At 37.5% G+C, this 16,001-nt stretch overlaps 1 protein-coding gene across 6 annotated transcripts in view; it reads right to left on the reverse strand.

Moving 5' to 3' along the window:
* MAPK8 (mitogen-activated protein kinase 8) overlaps window positions 1–16,001 on the reverse strand; it is a 105,139-nt gene that overhangs the window by 77,217 nt on the left and 11,921 nt on the right. The window lies entirely within an intron of this gene.

Consider the following 16,001-nt stretch of genomic DNA (forward strand, 5'->3'; position numbering starts at 1 on the left):
CCCCTGACCTCCAGGGAGAGGAAGAATGGCTGGAGAGTGAGTAAACCACCAATGTCTGATGATTTAATCAATCATGCCTACATAGTAGAGAGTCTGGAGAGCTTCCAGATGGGTGAATACATTAAAGTACTTAGGAAGGTGAGATGCTTACAGAGGGCACAGAAACTCTTCAAACTCCTCCTCCCATGACTCCTCCTATACATTTCTTCTATCTGGTGATTCCTGAGTTGCACCCTTTACAATAAACCAGCAATAGGAGGCAAAGTGCTTCTCTGATCTGTGAGCCAATTCTTGTTCATACATTAAAGGTGATTGCTTCTTTGCTTTATGTAATTTTAGCATACTAAGGTGAAATAGGAATGTTCTTTCAGATGGCAGGGGAGGACCTATAATATGTTTTAGCCCAGATCCACAGATTAATATAGAGTTTCCTAAAGTAAGAAAAAAATATTTTATTGTCCAGTGGAGGACATATATTAATATGGTTCAGTTCTTTTAAAACAATAGTTCTTGGGGCATCTGGGTGGTTCAGTCAGTTGAGTACCTGACTTTGGTTCAGCTCATGATCTCAAGGTTCGAGCCCCACATCGGGCTCAGTGCTGACAGCTCAGAGCCTGAGGCCTGCTTCGGATCTGTGCGTGTCTCTCTCTGGCCCTCACCTGTTCGTGCTCTGTTTCTGTCTCTCAAAAATAAACATTAAAAAAAATTTTTTTACGTTAAGCAGCTCTAAAAATACAAATTAGTAGAGCTGATTTCTGTGTCTGACATGCTGGAGTACTAGGATCAGATTTACCCTCTTTCAATAAATAAAAAGTGGAGAAATACAACACTGCTATCAGATATTGGACAACAGAGACATTAAATCTGCAACCTCCCAAAAAAAGAAAACAAAGTAAGTAAACCCTATAACTGCTCTGCCTTTCTGCCTGGAAGACCCTTTCAGACCACTGTGCATAACAGGCCACAGTAAACAGCATGGCAGCATCACTGAGTTGAGCAACAATGTCAGAAAGGCAAAGCAGTCTAGAATTTTGAAGGCGGTGTAGAAAAGAGAGAGAACTCAAAAGTAGAAAGAACTCCAGATATCACTGTGTGGTCCTCCGGTGTCTTTGGCTGAATACTAATCTACATGTGCACAAGGCAAACTCCCCAAGCCTGAGGTAAAGGGGGCTATTAAGATGAACAATTCCCAGAACTCACATAGAAACAAGGATAAAAATTACCACAGACTTCTCTGAAACTGCGCGAGTCAGAGACAAGGAAATTACAACTTTAAAGTGTTGGTAAACAGAAATGTCAATCCAGAAATGCATTATCATTTACCTTTTTCGATCTCATTCACAAGTGTACAGGCATTTTCCAGAGACTAAGAGACTGATTTCACAACAAATATTAGTTTTCTTCTGGAAAGGTAGTCATTTTTCATAAAAACGTTATTCGTGTTAAAAAGAGTTATTCATGTTAACCTGCAATTGGTTTATGATTTTGTAAATAAATGTATTTTTTAAAGTTCTTAATTTTAGTTTTTTTGTTTTTTAATTTTTTAAATAGTTTACTGTCAAGTTGGTTTCCATATAACACCCAGTGCTCATCCCCACATGTGCCCTCCTCCATGCCCATCACCCCTCTTCTCCCCTCACCCCATCTGCCCTCAGTTTGTTCTCGGCATTCAAGAGTCTCTCACGGTTTGCCTCCCTCCCTCTCCCCCACTATTTCTCCCCTTCTTCTCCCCCATGGTCCTCCATTAAGTTCCTCCTAATCCTCCTATACATGCAAACATATGGTATCTGTCCTTCTCTGCCTGACTTATTTCGCTCGGCATAACACCCTCAAGGTCCATCCATGTTGCTACACAAGGCCAGATTTCATTCTTTCTCATTGCATTGTAGTATTCCATTGTATAGATAAACCACATCTTCTTGATCCATTCGTCCGTTGATCGACACTTAGAGGCTCTTTCCTTGTTTTGGCTATTGCTGAGAGTGCTGCTATGAAAACTGGGATACATGTGCCCCTATGCATCAGCACTCCTGTATCCCTTGGGTAAATTCCTAAGAGTGCTATTGCTGGGTCATAGGGGAGTTGTATTGTTAATTTTTTGAGGAACCTCCACACTGTTTTCCAGAGGGGCTGTACCAGTTTACATTCCCGCCAACAGTGTAGGAGGGTGCCCGTCTCTCCACATCCTCACCAGCATCTAGAGTCCTCTGACTTGCTCATTTTAGCCACTCTGACTGGCATGAGGTGGTATCTCAGTATGGTTTTGATTTGTATGTCCCTGATAAGGAGGGATGCTGAGCATCGTTTCATGTGTCTGTTGGCCATCTGGATGTCCTCTTTGGAGAAGTGTCTGTTCATGTCTTCTGCCCATTTCTTCACTGGGTTGTTTGCTTTTTGGGTGTGGAGTTTGGTGAGTTCCTTATAGATTTTGGATATTAACCCTTTATCTGATACGTCATTTGCAACTATCTTTTCCCATTCCGTCAGTTGTCTATTAGTTTTATGGATTGTTTTCTTTGCTGTGCAGAAGCTTTTAATCTTGATGAGGTCCCAATAGTTCATTTTTGCTCTTTATTCCCTTGCCTTTGGGGATGTGTCAAGTAAGAAATTGCTGCAGTTGAGGTCAAAGAGGTTGTTTCCGGCTTTCTCCTCTAGGGTTTTGATGGTTTCCTGTCTCACGTTCAGGTCCTTTATCCATTTTGAGTTTATTTTTGTGTATGGTGTGAGAAAATGATCTAGTTTCATTCTTCTGCATGTTGCTGTCCAGTTCTCCCAGCACCATCTGTTAAAGAGGCTGTCTTTTTTCCAGCGGATACTCTTTCCTGCTTTGTCAAAGATTAGTTGCCTGTACACTTTTGGGTCCATATCTGAGTTCTCTATTCTATTCCATTGGTCTATGTGTATGTTTTTTTGCCAGTACCATACTGTCTTGATGATGACAGCTTGGTAGCAGAGGCTAAAGTCTGGGATGGTGATGCCTCCCGGTTTGGTTTTCTTCTTCAATATTACTTTGGCTATTCGGGGTCTTTTGAGGTTCCATACAAATTTTATGATAGTTTGTTCTAGTTTTGAGAAAAATGCTGGTGCAATTTAGATTAGGGTTGCATTGCATGTGTAGTTTGCTTTGGGTAGTAATGACATTTTAACTATATTTATTCTTCCAATCCATGAGCATGGAATGTTTTTCCATTTCTTTGTGTCTTCTTCAATTTCCTTCATCAGTTTTCTATAGTTTTCATCATACAGATCACTTGTATACTTGGTTAGGTTTATTCCTAGGTATTTTATGGTTTTTTGTGCAAATGTGAATGGGATCGGTTTCTTGATTTCTCTTTCTGTTGCTTCATTGTTGGTGTATAAAAATGCAACCAATTTCTGTACGTTGATTTTGTATCCTGCAACTTTGCTGAATTCTTGGATCAGTTCTAGTAGGCTTCTGGTGGAGTCTTTCGTGTTTTCTATGTAGAGTATCACGTCATCTGCAAAAAGTGAGAGTTTGACTTCTTCTTTGCCAATTCTGATGCTTTTTATTTCCATGTGTTGTCTGATGGCTGATGCTAGGACTTCCAGCACTATGTTAAACAACAGTGGTGAGAGTGGACATCCCTCTCATGTTCCTGATCTCAGGGGGAAAGCTCTCAGTTTTTCCCCATTGAGGATGATGTTAGCTGAAAGCTTCTCATAGATGGCTTTTATGTTTAAGTAAGTTCCTTCTATCCCGACTTTCTCGAGGGTCTTTATTAAGAAGGGATGCTGTATTTTGTTAAATGTTTTTTCTGCATCTATCGACAGGATCATATGGTTTTTATCTTTTCTTTTGTTGATGTGATGTATCACATTGATTGATTTGCGAATACTGAACCAGCCCTGTAACCCAGGAATGAATCCCACTTGATCTTGGTGGATAATCCTTTTTATATGCTGTTGGATTTGATTTGCAAGTATCTTGTCGAGGATTTTTGCATCCGTATTCATCAAGGATATTGGCCTGTAGTTCTCTTTTTTTTTTTGGATCTCTATCTGGCTTGGGAATCAGAGTGATGCTGGCTTATAAAATGAGTCTGGAAGTTTTCCTTCAATTTCTATTTTTTGGAATAGCTTGAGAAGAATGGGTATTAATTCTGTTTTAAATGTCTGGTAGAATTCCCCAGGGAAGCCAGTTGGTCCAGGGCTCTTATTTGTTGGTAGATTTTTGATATCTGATTCGACTTCTTCACTAGTTATGGGTCTGTTCAGATTTTCTATCTCTTCCCATGTGAATTTTGGTAGTGAGTGTGTGTTTAGGAATTTGTCCATTTCTTCTAAGTTGTCCAATTTGTTGGCATATAATTTTTCATAGTATACCCTGATAATTGCTTGTATTTCTGAGGGGTTGGTTGTAATGAGTCCATTTTCATTCATGATTTTGTCTATTTGAGTGCTCTCTCTTTTCTTTTTGAGAAGCTTGGCTAGAGGTTTGTCAATTTTGTTTATTTTTTCAAAACACCATCTCTTGGTTTCATTGATCTGTTCAACTGTTTCTTTGGTTTCTATGTTGTTTATTTCTGCTCTGATTTTTACTATTTCTCTTCTCCTACTGGGTTTGAGGTGCTCTTGTTGCTCTCCCTCTAGTTCCTTTAGGTGGCTGTTAGATTTTGCATAAAGTTCTTTTTTTTTTTTTTNAGGGGAGGGTCAGAGAGAGAGGGTATCACAGACCGAAACAGGCTCCAGGCTCTGAGCTGGCGGTCAGCACAGAGCCCGACGCAGGGCTCGAACCCACGAACTGCGAGATCATGACCTAAGCGAAAGTCGGACGCTTAACCGACTAAGCCACCCAGGCGCCCCAGATTTTGCATAAAGTTCTTAATTTTAGCTTCTAATATGGTAAACTTCGATAGCTATAGTTCATATAAAGGAAATCTCTTTTTTTTTTAAGAGTGTAAAGACATTTTTACACTCATTTTTAAGAATGTAAAGAAATTTAAGACTAAAAAATTGGGGAATCACAGCTTTAGGAGTAGTGGCCCCATCAAATTAGTGTTCCCTTGTGATGCTGAAGAGCCCATGTGAAATTTTTTCATTACAAAAGCAATTTTTCTAATAAATACACTGCTCTCTTGTAGTGTCAATCTGGTAATGCATGTTTTTAAAAAGAGTTTTTCCATTCCATCTAAGTTGTTTAATTATTCGTATATACTTGTTTATAATAGTCCCTTTGCAGGATAGTGTCATGTCCCCCTTTTACTTTAGATATTGGTAATTGGGGGCCTTTTTTTATACTAACCAGTCTGGCTCCAATAACAATTTTAATAATTTTTCCCCCAAATTATTAATTATATAAATCTTAGCCCTCAAATACTCGACACAGATGGGAGTTTTTGGTGATGGCCCACTGAGTCCTAAGACACTATGACAATAACAATATACTGAAATATTTCATTAAAAAGATCTGCAGACCTCACTGAAACAGTATTTTCCAAATAATCAATGCACTGCCAAAAGATTCATTTAAAGACCAGAGTGACCAATGGATTTTTATATAATAGAATATGAAAAAATTATTATATATGGTTTCAGATTTCACACTGTAGTTAAACTGTCAAATTCTGATGTGGTATAAAAGAGAAATACTCGCATAATCTGTATGATGAGATGGAAGGCTCATATTAGCACTTCTGCTGTATACTGAAAAATAATGGTTATCTCCAAGTAAAGCACCTGTGCAACTATTTGAGTTGTGAGCTACTTTTTCATGGAATACCATTTTTATTTGAAAGAATGAATGACAGAGATACAAACTATTAATTTGGAGTAGGGTATGTGGAAGTCATTTTCTTGAAAATTAACAGTCAGTCAATTACTTCAAGGAAAACAAATGACAGTATTTACTGCCAAAGAAAGAATTCAAACTTTCAAGTGAAAATTAACTTCGGAAAATTTAAACCTGTCCCTGTGAGTCTTGGCAGCTTCCCAAGATATTTCTGATAAGATAAACAGCGATGTGAACAAATGACTTCTTGATATCCTATAATGCAGTAGCTCTAAATTTTTTGGTCTCAGGACCCCATATGCTCTTTAAAATTACTGAAGATCCCTGGGGCATCTGAGTGGCTCTGTCAGTTAAGCATCCAACTTTGGCTCAGGTCACAATCTCACAGTTCATACATTTGAGCCCCGCATCCGGCCCTGTGCTTAATATACTAGAGCCTGGACCCTGCTTCGGATTCCATGTCTCCCTCCCTCTCTGCCCCTTCCCTGCTCATGCTCTACCTCTTTCTCTCTCAAAAATAAACATTTTTTAAAAATTTAAAAAATTCTTGGGACACCTGGGTGGCTCAGTCAGTTAAGCGTCTGACTTCGGCTCAGGTCATAATCTTTCAGTTTTTGAGCTGTACCGACAGCTCAGAGCCTGAAACCTGCTTCGGATTTTGTGTCTCCCTCTCTCTCTGCCCCTCCCCCGATGAGGCTCTATCTCTCAAAAAATGAATAAATGTTAAAAAATTTTTTAAAAAATTCTTGAAGATCCCAAATAACTTTTATTTATAATTTATATTGAATATATCTATCAATATGTACTACATTAGACACTAAAACAGAACATTTAAAAATTTTAAAGCTAACTCAAATATAATAATAAAACCTAGTACACGTTAATATAACTAGTATTTTGGTGGAAAACATTTTTCCTTTTAAACATTATTGAGAAGAGTGCCTCTGCTTTACGTTTTTACGAACTCCTTTCCCTGTTTGGCTTAATTTCAGACAACTGGATTCTCTTACGTGCCTCTGCACTCACTCTGCTGGCACATCACAGGTCTGGTCACGTGGCCTCTGGAAAACTTGAGAACAAGCATGAAAAAGGCAAATAAAACTTCGTAATTTTTTTTAATGTTTATTTATTTTTGAGAGAGAAAGAGAGAGAATGAGCAGGAAAGGGGCAGAGAGAGGGGGGGCAGAGGAATCTAAGCAGTCTCTGTGCTGACAGCAGAAAGTCTGATGCGAGGTTGGAACTCATGAACCCTGAGATCATGACCTGAGCTTAAGTCGGACACTAAACTGACTGAGCCACCTAGACGTCCCACAACTTATTATTATAAAAAGTTTCACTTCATGGAACCCTTGAAACTCCTTCATGTATTTTCTACTGTCAGAAAAATGTTAATATTAACATGAGAGATGTTAATAAACCTTAGCAGACTAAAGTACAAAAACCAACATTGCAAATATCTTATTTTACAAAAGTTCTTACTCCATTAAGGACACATTTCTTTTAGAGAAAAATCTATTTTTTCAGGCTTTATCCCTAATCAGATTAAAGCAGTTATCACCATGATAGTCCCCAATTGATACATGCTAACACTACTCTTGGATCCCTTATAAACATTTACATGTTGTGTGAGCTCATGTACATAAATAATGACCTCTCTCACACATGCACAAAATATATGGAAAGAAATATGCCAAAATATTATTATCAAGATTTATGAGCAGTTTTGATCTTTTTATCTTTACTTTTCCCCAATATTCTGTATGTATCTGCATTGAATTTTTAAAAAATAAACAAAGGGGCACTTGAATGGCTCAAGTCGGTTAAATGTACAACTCTTGATATCAGCTCAGGTCATGATCGATCTCACAGTGGTGGGATTGAGACCCATGTCTGGCTTGCACTGAGTGTGGAGCTTGCTTGGGATTCTCTCTCTCCCTCTGCCCCTCTCCTGCTTACACACTCTCTCTCTCAAAATAAATAAAAGTAAACTTAAAAAAAAAAACAAAACAGAAAGATGCTTCCCCCTATCTTTTCCTCTCATTAGCACTGGTTAACATTCTTTCCAAAAACGGTGTTCCCTAACCTTAGGGAACTAGCAGGCCTTGGTAACTGCAGGGAGGCACAGAAAGAGGAGAAAATAACAGGAGAAAACAGGATGCAGTGGATCCCATGTTAACATATCAAAGAAGTGAAATTTAGAATTCTAAGAATCTTGGATTTCCAGTAAAATGTTCTCATTAGTAATCCTTCCCATACAGTGCCAGTGGAACTATGTACACCAATAAACTTGTTAAAAAAAATTCAGCTCTCCATACCTTATGAAGTGTTTTTACTTACTCTCCTTTGATCTTACATCATCACAGAATACAGTACTTCAAAATTCATACTCTAAATGGATTTAGTAAACTTTTAAGGAGAATGCAATCTTTTTGGAGATTATCACTATTAAAGAAATTTTAGCCAAAAAGAATTGCAGCAAAGGGCTAATAGTGCAAAGCAATGAAATACGTGGCTCTGAATTCTTCCTATTAGGGATCTTAAAACTCTACTGCTTAAATAACTGGTGCCTACCATGCCACACCAAGTCACTACAATAATATGAGTGCCACCCACCACACCATAATTAACAGGAAGAGAAGGGGAGAATGTGATGCAAAATCACAACTCTTCCACTTAACCATCACAGGAGAGGTCACACAGAGCAGTGATTAAAACTCAGACTCTGGAGAAGATTATCTGGATTCAAATTCTGGCCCCACCACCCTGGGCAATTTACTTAATGTCACCTGCCTCAGTTTTCCCATCTATAAAATGGAAGACAAAGTAGAATAATAAATAACATCTACCTAACAGGTTGTTAGAAGGATTAAATGGTTTAATGTGATGTGCTAGCAGATAGTAAATATTTGGTGAAAAAATAACAAAAACCTTGAAGTTAAAGTTCAACTTTAAAGTTCAAGTCACTACCAGTGACTTATAGAAGAGTTTGGCTATATATAAAGTATCATTATGCCTATACATACTAAATAAGAAAATGATCTGTTTTTAAAATAAGGAAGAATTCAATAAATACAAATACCTCAAGTTGCTCTGTAGACTACCAAAGAAAAACAAAAAGGCTGATCCTTTGTGGCAGATCTGTTCAAAGTTTAAATGAAAGAAATGAACAACCATGTAAAATTAAGACTAAAACCAATTTCCTAAGGAAATGGAGTGTTCCAGGCTGAGGCAGGGTAAGTACAAGTTGAAATGCAGACATCTTGTTCTGCCAGGAAGCACTCAATGACCAACCAGGTCAGATCAAAATGATAGACCATTCACTTGAAGAAATTCCCGCTGGCCAAATCTGGAACAATGTGAGCATCAAAAAGAATAATGACACATAAAGCAAGCAGAAGGAAAACAAACAAACAACTAGAGCAGAAATCAATAAAACTAGAACAGAAAAATAAAGAAAACAAATCAACAAAAACTCAGGGTCTTCTGAAAATATAAATAAAATTGATAAACCTCTAGTCAGACTGAGCAAGAAAAGAGAGAACACAAAAATTAGTAATATAAAATATGAAAGAGGGGTCATCACTACTGATTCCAAGTACATTAAAAGGATAGTAAGAGAATATTCTGAAAAATTCTATACTCACAAATGTGGTAATAGAGATGAAATGGACCAATTCTGTGAAAGATACAATCCACCAAAATTCACACAGAAACACATAATCTGAATAGGAGTATATCAATTAAAAAAAAATTTAATCAATATTAATTAACCTTCCCAAACTGTCAGCACCAAGTCTACTGGTTTCACTGATGAATTCTACCAAACATTTAGAGGAAAAAGTGATATAAATTATTAATTCTCTACAATGTATTCCAGAAAACAGGAAGCAAGGGGAACATTCCCTACTTCACTGTATGAGGGCAGCATTATCCTAGTATCACAATCAGATAAAAACACTACAGTAAAGGAAAACTACAGAACAACATCTCTTGTGAACACAGATATAAAAATCCTCAATAAAATATTAGCAATGAAATCCAACAATATATAAAAAAAATTCTACACCACAACCAAAGGATATTTACCCCAGGTATACAAGGATGATTCTAAAATGTATTAATATAACCTACCAGATTAACAGGCTAAAAAAGAAAAATCATATGATCATATCGGGAAAAAAAGAGCATTTGACAAAAGCTAACACATATTCATGATAAAAACTCCCAAAAACTAGGAACAGAGAGAATTTTCCCCAATTTGATAAAGAAATCTACCAAAACAAAACTCTGTAATTAACATCATACTTAATGGTGAGAAACTGGATACTTTCCCTATAAGTTCAGGAACAAGACAAGGATGTCCCCTCTCATCACTCCTATTCAATATCATATCAGAAATTCTGGCTATTGCAGAAAGATGACAAAAGAAAATAAAAGGTAAGGGGTGCCTGGATGGCTCAGTCGGTTAAATTTATGACCGGCTCAGGTCATGATCTCACGGTCTGTGGGTTTGAGCCACAGCTCGAGCTGTCTGTGCTGACAGCTCAGAGCCTGGATTTGCTTTGGATTCTGTGTGACCCTCTCTCTCTGCCTCTCCCAGCTTGTGCTCTCTCCTTCTCTCTCAATACTAAATAAACTTAAAAAAATTGTTTAAAAAAATATATAGATTGTGAAAGAAAAAATGAAACTGTTTTGTACAAAGACGTGATTATATATGTAGTAATTCCCAAAGAATACATCAAAAGACTAGTTGATAAAGTTGTTTCCTTTTCGGTATGGGTTAATAACTCTGATACAGCTCTGCATGTATACATACTGGAATTAAACAATTAAGTAAATGAATCCTATATGGTAGGAGGCAAGTTTCTCAGTATTGGAGGAAATTTACGGTCACTAAGGGGAGAATGCCAGAAAGATCCATGTGGTAATGAATTAAGAGTCGAAGAGAGTAAGAACTCATGTTTAGCTTAATATAGACACAGATGGTTACATAAAATATTTATAGGTATGTGTATAGACACATATTTACATATGTGTATATTAATATATATACACATTCATTTCTTTGCTCTGACTGCTGAGAACACCTAAAAGAAACCACATCCCAGTAACAACAAGCACACCTAGCACCCAGATCTTGGTTTCTAATTTTTTAACAGCATTCTCTAATAAAAGGAAATAGAGGTCCTTGGAGAACTGGTTGATTCCAAGACTGGGGCAGAAAATATACAAGATGGGGTGGAACTACCTTGTAGTGACAGAAACTAAGGAAGGCCTCAAAAAAAACCCAAAAAACAAAAACACCCACTCTGATGGACTTATATCAAAGGAGCACAGGAGCTAACTGGAAGATCTATCAATTGCCAAAGCTAGAACAATATGAGCAAGAAAATAATGTTGTATTCTTGGGTTACAACCTAAAGTATGAAATAAATAATCATGAATCTATATTGATACAAAATACTGAATTAATAAATGGGAAAAGAGTCAAATCTCTCATGCGAAAGGATTTCAACTAATTTACGTATTCTACTCTCAAGGAGACAAAACATACCTCCTCACTCTTTAAGTATAGCTGCACATAGTGACTTCTTCCATATAGTACAAAGGCGGGGGGGGGGGGTGAATGGAGTTCACCTTTATACCAGAGAAATCTTACAAACACTATCTCAGCCAGGTGATGAAGGTCAACATCAACAGTTATGATTATGTTAATAGTATATACCCTTGATATGATGTGAAGAAAACGGCACTTTACCCCTATGATCTGCTTCCCTTAAACCCATAATCCCAGTCTAAAAATGAGAAAAACATCAGACAAATTCCAACAAAGCAAAGTCTACAAAATACCTGACCAGTGTTCCTCAAACTGTCAAGGTCATCAAAAATGTTGAAGAAATGTCTAAGAACTCAATGGCAAGAAGATTCTAAGGGGACATGACAACTAAATATAATGTGCTATCCTGGATGGGATACCTGGAATAGAAAAAGGACACTAGGTAAAAACTAAGGAAAGTAAGGACTTCAGTTAGTAATAATATACTGATATTAGTTTACTAATTATCAAAAAATGTACCATGTAAGAGAATGTTGATTATAGGAGAAACTGGGTAAGGGTATATGGGAAATCTCTGTAATATGTTCTCATTTTTCCTGTAAATCCAAAAATTTTTAAAAATTAAGTCTTCCAAAAAGAGGAATAGTGACTGAAATGACTATAAAATATGAAACTCCATCCCCACAAATTTCTGTAATACTGAAAGAAAGAGAGAAAGAGGGAAATTAAATTGTTTGCCACCACTGGAGATAACTAGTAACCCATTTTCAGAGTAGGAATCAAGTTCAGAATTCATAATTCACAGTTTTCTGAGTTAAACCACTATTATCAAAGGAAAATAAGTGGGACGCCTGGGTGGCTCAGTCGGTTAAGCATCCGACTTCAGCTCAGGTCATGACGTCACTGTTGGTGAATTCAAGCCCCGTGTCAGGCTCTGTGCTGGCAGCTCAGAACCTGAAGCCTTCTTCAGATTCTGTGTCTCCCCCTGCCTTTCTCTCTCTCTCTCTCTCTCAAAAATAAACATTAAAAAAATTGTTTTTAATAAAATAAAGGAAAATAAGCATTTACCTCATCTTTTTAAGAAAAACTGTGATTCAATCCTAGTTGACAAGGAAAAAGTCTTTTTAATGGATGTCAGTTGGCTAATAGATCCAGAATAGAAACATTTTGTGAGTTCAAACAAAATGACTGACTTAAATTTTTTTTAATGTTTATTTATTTTAGAGAGAGAGAGACAGAGACAGAGCACAGGCGGGGGAGGGGCAGAGAGGGAGACACAGAATCTAAAGCAGGCTCCAAGCTGTCAGCACAAAGCCCAACATGGGGTTCAAAGTCACAAACCGTGAGATCATGACCTGAGCCAAAGTTAGATGCTTAACCTACTGAGCCACCCAGGCGCCCCTGAAGTAACTGATTTAGACAATGAAAGACTAAAACATTAGGAAAAAGCTTCTGGGAAACAGAATTTTCTCAGTGAACCAACTACTGCCTCACTGATCAGCTGCTAATTGCAAAGAAAAACATCTTTATAATGGATTGATCTATAGAATACCACTTTAACCAAATGACCACACTTTGGGCATACAAAAGCTGGTGCTATATGCCTTATATTAGGAATGAATACAATGTAGACAAGAGCATCTATGCCAAAAAACCTAAATATAATCCAGCCTTTAGACCCAACCTTTTATTTTTAGGAAACACAGTGGCTGCAGATACAAATTAAATACCACAACGAAACCACCAGACAAATTCAGAATGTGAATCATTCTTTAAGACAACTGGCCTGATCTCTTCCAGAAGCCAGGATCATAGGAAGAACAAGCAGAGGTAGGGACAAATGTAATACAGTAGTCTCCCCTTATCTGAGATTTTGCTTTCCATGATTTCAACCACTGGTCCAGAAGCAGATGATGCTCCTTCTGACTGACCATCAGAAGATCAACAGTAGCCCAACACTATGTCACAATGCCTACGTCATTCACCTCACGAAGAAGTGAATGAATCACATAAGCATGCTATCATCTCACATCATCACAAGAAGGGTATACAGTACAATAATTAGCGACAGGCCATTTTCACATAACTTTTATTATAATATATAGTTATGAACTATTTTATTATTGTTATTAATCTCTTGCTGTGCCTAATCTGCAAATTAAACTCTATTATAGATATACAGTGGAAAAATAGGGTTTGGTACTACCTGCAGTTTCAGGCATCCACTGGGGGTCTTGGAATATATACTCCACAGATTAGGGGGTAGAGCACAGATTAAAAGTGTCTAAGACAACAACAAATGTAACACATGAGCTTTGATTGAATGCTGGTTTGAGAAACCCACCTACAAAAGAACAGAAGAAACTTGGATACAGATTAAAAATTAAGATGTTTGCCAGCATTCTTCACAGAGCTAGAACAAACAATCCTGAGATTTGTATGGAACCAGAAGAGACCCCGAATAGCCAAAGCAATCTTGAAAAAGAAAACCAAAGCAGGAGGCATCACAATCCCAGACTTTAAGATGTATTACAAAGCCGTAATCATCAAGACAGTATGGTACTGGCACAAAAACAGACATTCAGATCAATGGAACATAATTGAGAACCCAGAAATGGACCCAGAAATGAATGGCCAACTAATCTTTGACAAAGCAAAAAAGAATATACAAAGGAATAAAGACAGTCTTTTCAGCAAATGGTACTGGGAAAACTGGACAGCAACATGCACAAAAATGAACGTGGGCCATTTTCTTACACCATACACAAAAATAAACTCAAAATGAACGAAAGGCCTACACATAAGACAGGAAGCCATCAACATCCTAGAGGAGAAAAGCAGGCAAAAACCTCTTTGACCTCGGCTGCAGCAACTTCTTATTCAACAGACCTCCAGAGGCAAGGGAAACCGAAACAAAAATGAACTATTGGGACCTCATCAAAATAAAGAGCTTCTGCACAGCAAACAATCAGCAATACTAAAAGGCAACCGACAAAATGGGAGAAGATATATGCAAATGACATACCAGATAAAAGGTTAGTATCCAAAATCTATAGAGAGCTTATCAAACTCAACACCCAAAAAAACCAAATAATCCCTTGAGGAAATGGGCAAAAAACATGAATAGACACTTCTCCAAAGAAGACATCCAGATGGCCAACCGACACATGAAAAAATGCTCAACATCGCTCATCAACTGGGAAACACAAATCAAAACCACACTGAGATACCACCTCACACCTGTCAGAATGGCTAACATTAACAACTCAGCAACGACAGATTTTGGCGAGGATGCAGAAGAAGAGGATCTCTTGCATTGCTGGGGGGAATGCAAACTGGTGCAGCCACTCTGGAAAAGAGTACAGAGGTTCCTCAAAAAGTTAAAAATAGAACTACCCTACGATCCAGCAATTGCACTACTAGGTATTTATCCAAGAGGTACAGGTGTGCTGTTTCAAAGGAGCACATGCACCCCAATGTTTATAGCACCACTATCAACAACAGCCAAAGTTTAGAAAAGAACCCAAATGTCCATCGATAGATGAATGGTTAAAGAAGATGTGGTGTGTGTACACACACACACACACACACACACACACACACACACACTGGAGTATTATTCGACAATCAAAAAGAATGAAGTCTGAGTATTATGCTAAGTGAAATTAGTCAGACAAATATCATATGACTTCACTCATATGAGGACTTGAAGATACCAAACAAATGAACATAGAGGAAGGTAAGCGAAAGTAATATAAAAACAGGGAGGGGGACAAAATATAAGAAACTCTTAAATGTAGAGAACAGAGGGTTGCTGGAGGGGTTGTGGGAGGGGGGATGGTCTAAATGAGTAAGGGGCTTAAGGAATTTACTCCTGAAATCATTGTTGCACCATGTGCTAACTAACTTGGATGTAAATTATAAATAATAAATAAATTATAAAACGTTAAAAAAAGTTAAGGTGTTTGGTGGGTTTTTTGGGTTTTTTTTGTTTTGTTTTGTTTTGAGAGAGCAAGGAGGGGCAGAGAGAGAATCTTAAGTAGGCTCCATGCCCAGGGCAGAACTGGAGGATACAGGGCTTGACTTCACTACTGTGAAATCATGACTTGAGCCACAATCAAGTCATACACTCAACCAACTGAGCCACCCAGGGACCCTGAGTATTTTTAGAATGGCAAAAATGTTCTAAAATTAGGCTGGTGGTGATGGCAGCATTATCCCATGAACATACCAAAAAGAATTTTTTTCTAACTTATATACTTAAAATAGGTGAATTGTAATGCTATGTGAATTAAATCTCAATGAAGCTGTTAAAACATTCTTAGCCCCTTACTGTGATATTATGCTGTGATAATTTCTATTTTGTTTCACTTAAAAATACGACATTAGTTTTGATCTCCTAAATTCATTCTACACTAATGGGTCATTACGGGCAACTTGAAATACACAATCCTATTATCAGGACTAATCCCATTCAGGCTCTCATATCCCAGAAAAAAATCCAACGCTTCCTGGTCATCTTCTGTGAGTTCTTACTGCCACATCCTCCATGTACACGTACAACAGAGGTTGTGTACATCCTCCATTTTACCAAATCCTTCATCCCTCCTAAGCCCTTCACTGGGCTGAAATTCCTAATTTGTGACAGCTAAATTTAGCTGATATGATTAATGTTCCATATTATCATCTACCCTC

This window comes from Hyaena hyaena, unplaced genomic scaffold (assembly GCF_003009895.1).
Source record: "Hyaena hyaena isolate Hyena2069 unplaced genomic scaffold, ASM300989v1 scaffold_78, whole genome shotgun sequence".
Lineage (NCBI taxonomy): Eukaryota > Metazoa > Chordata > Mammalia > Carnivora > Hyaenidae > Hyaena > Hyaena hyaena.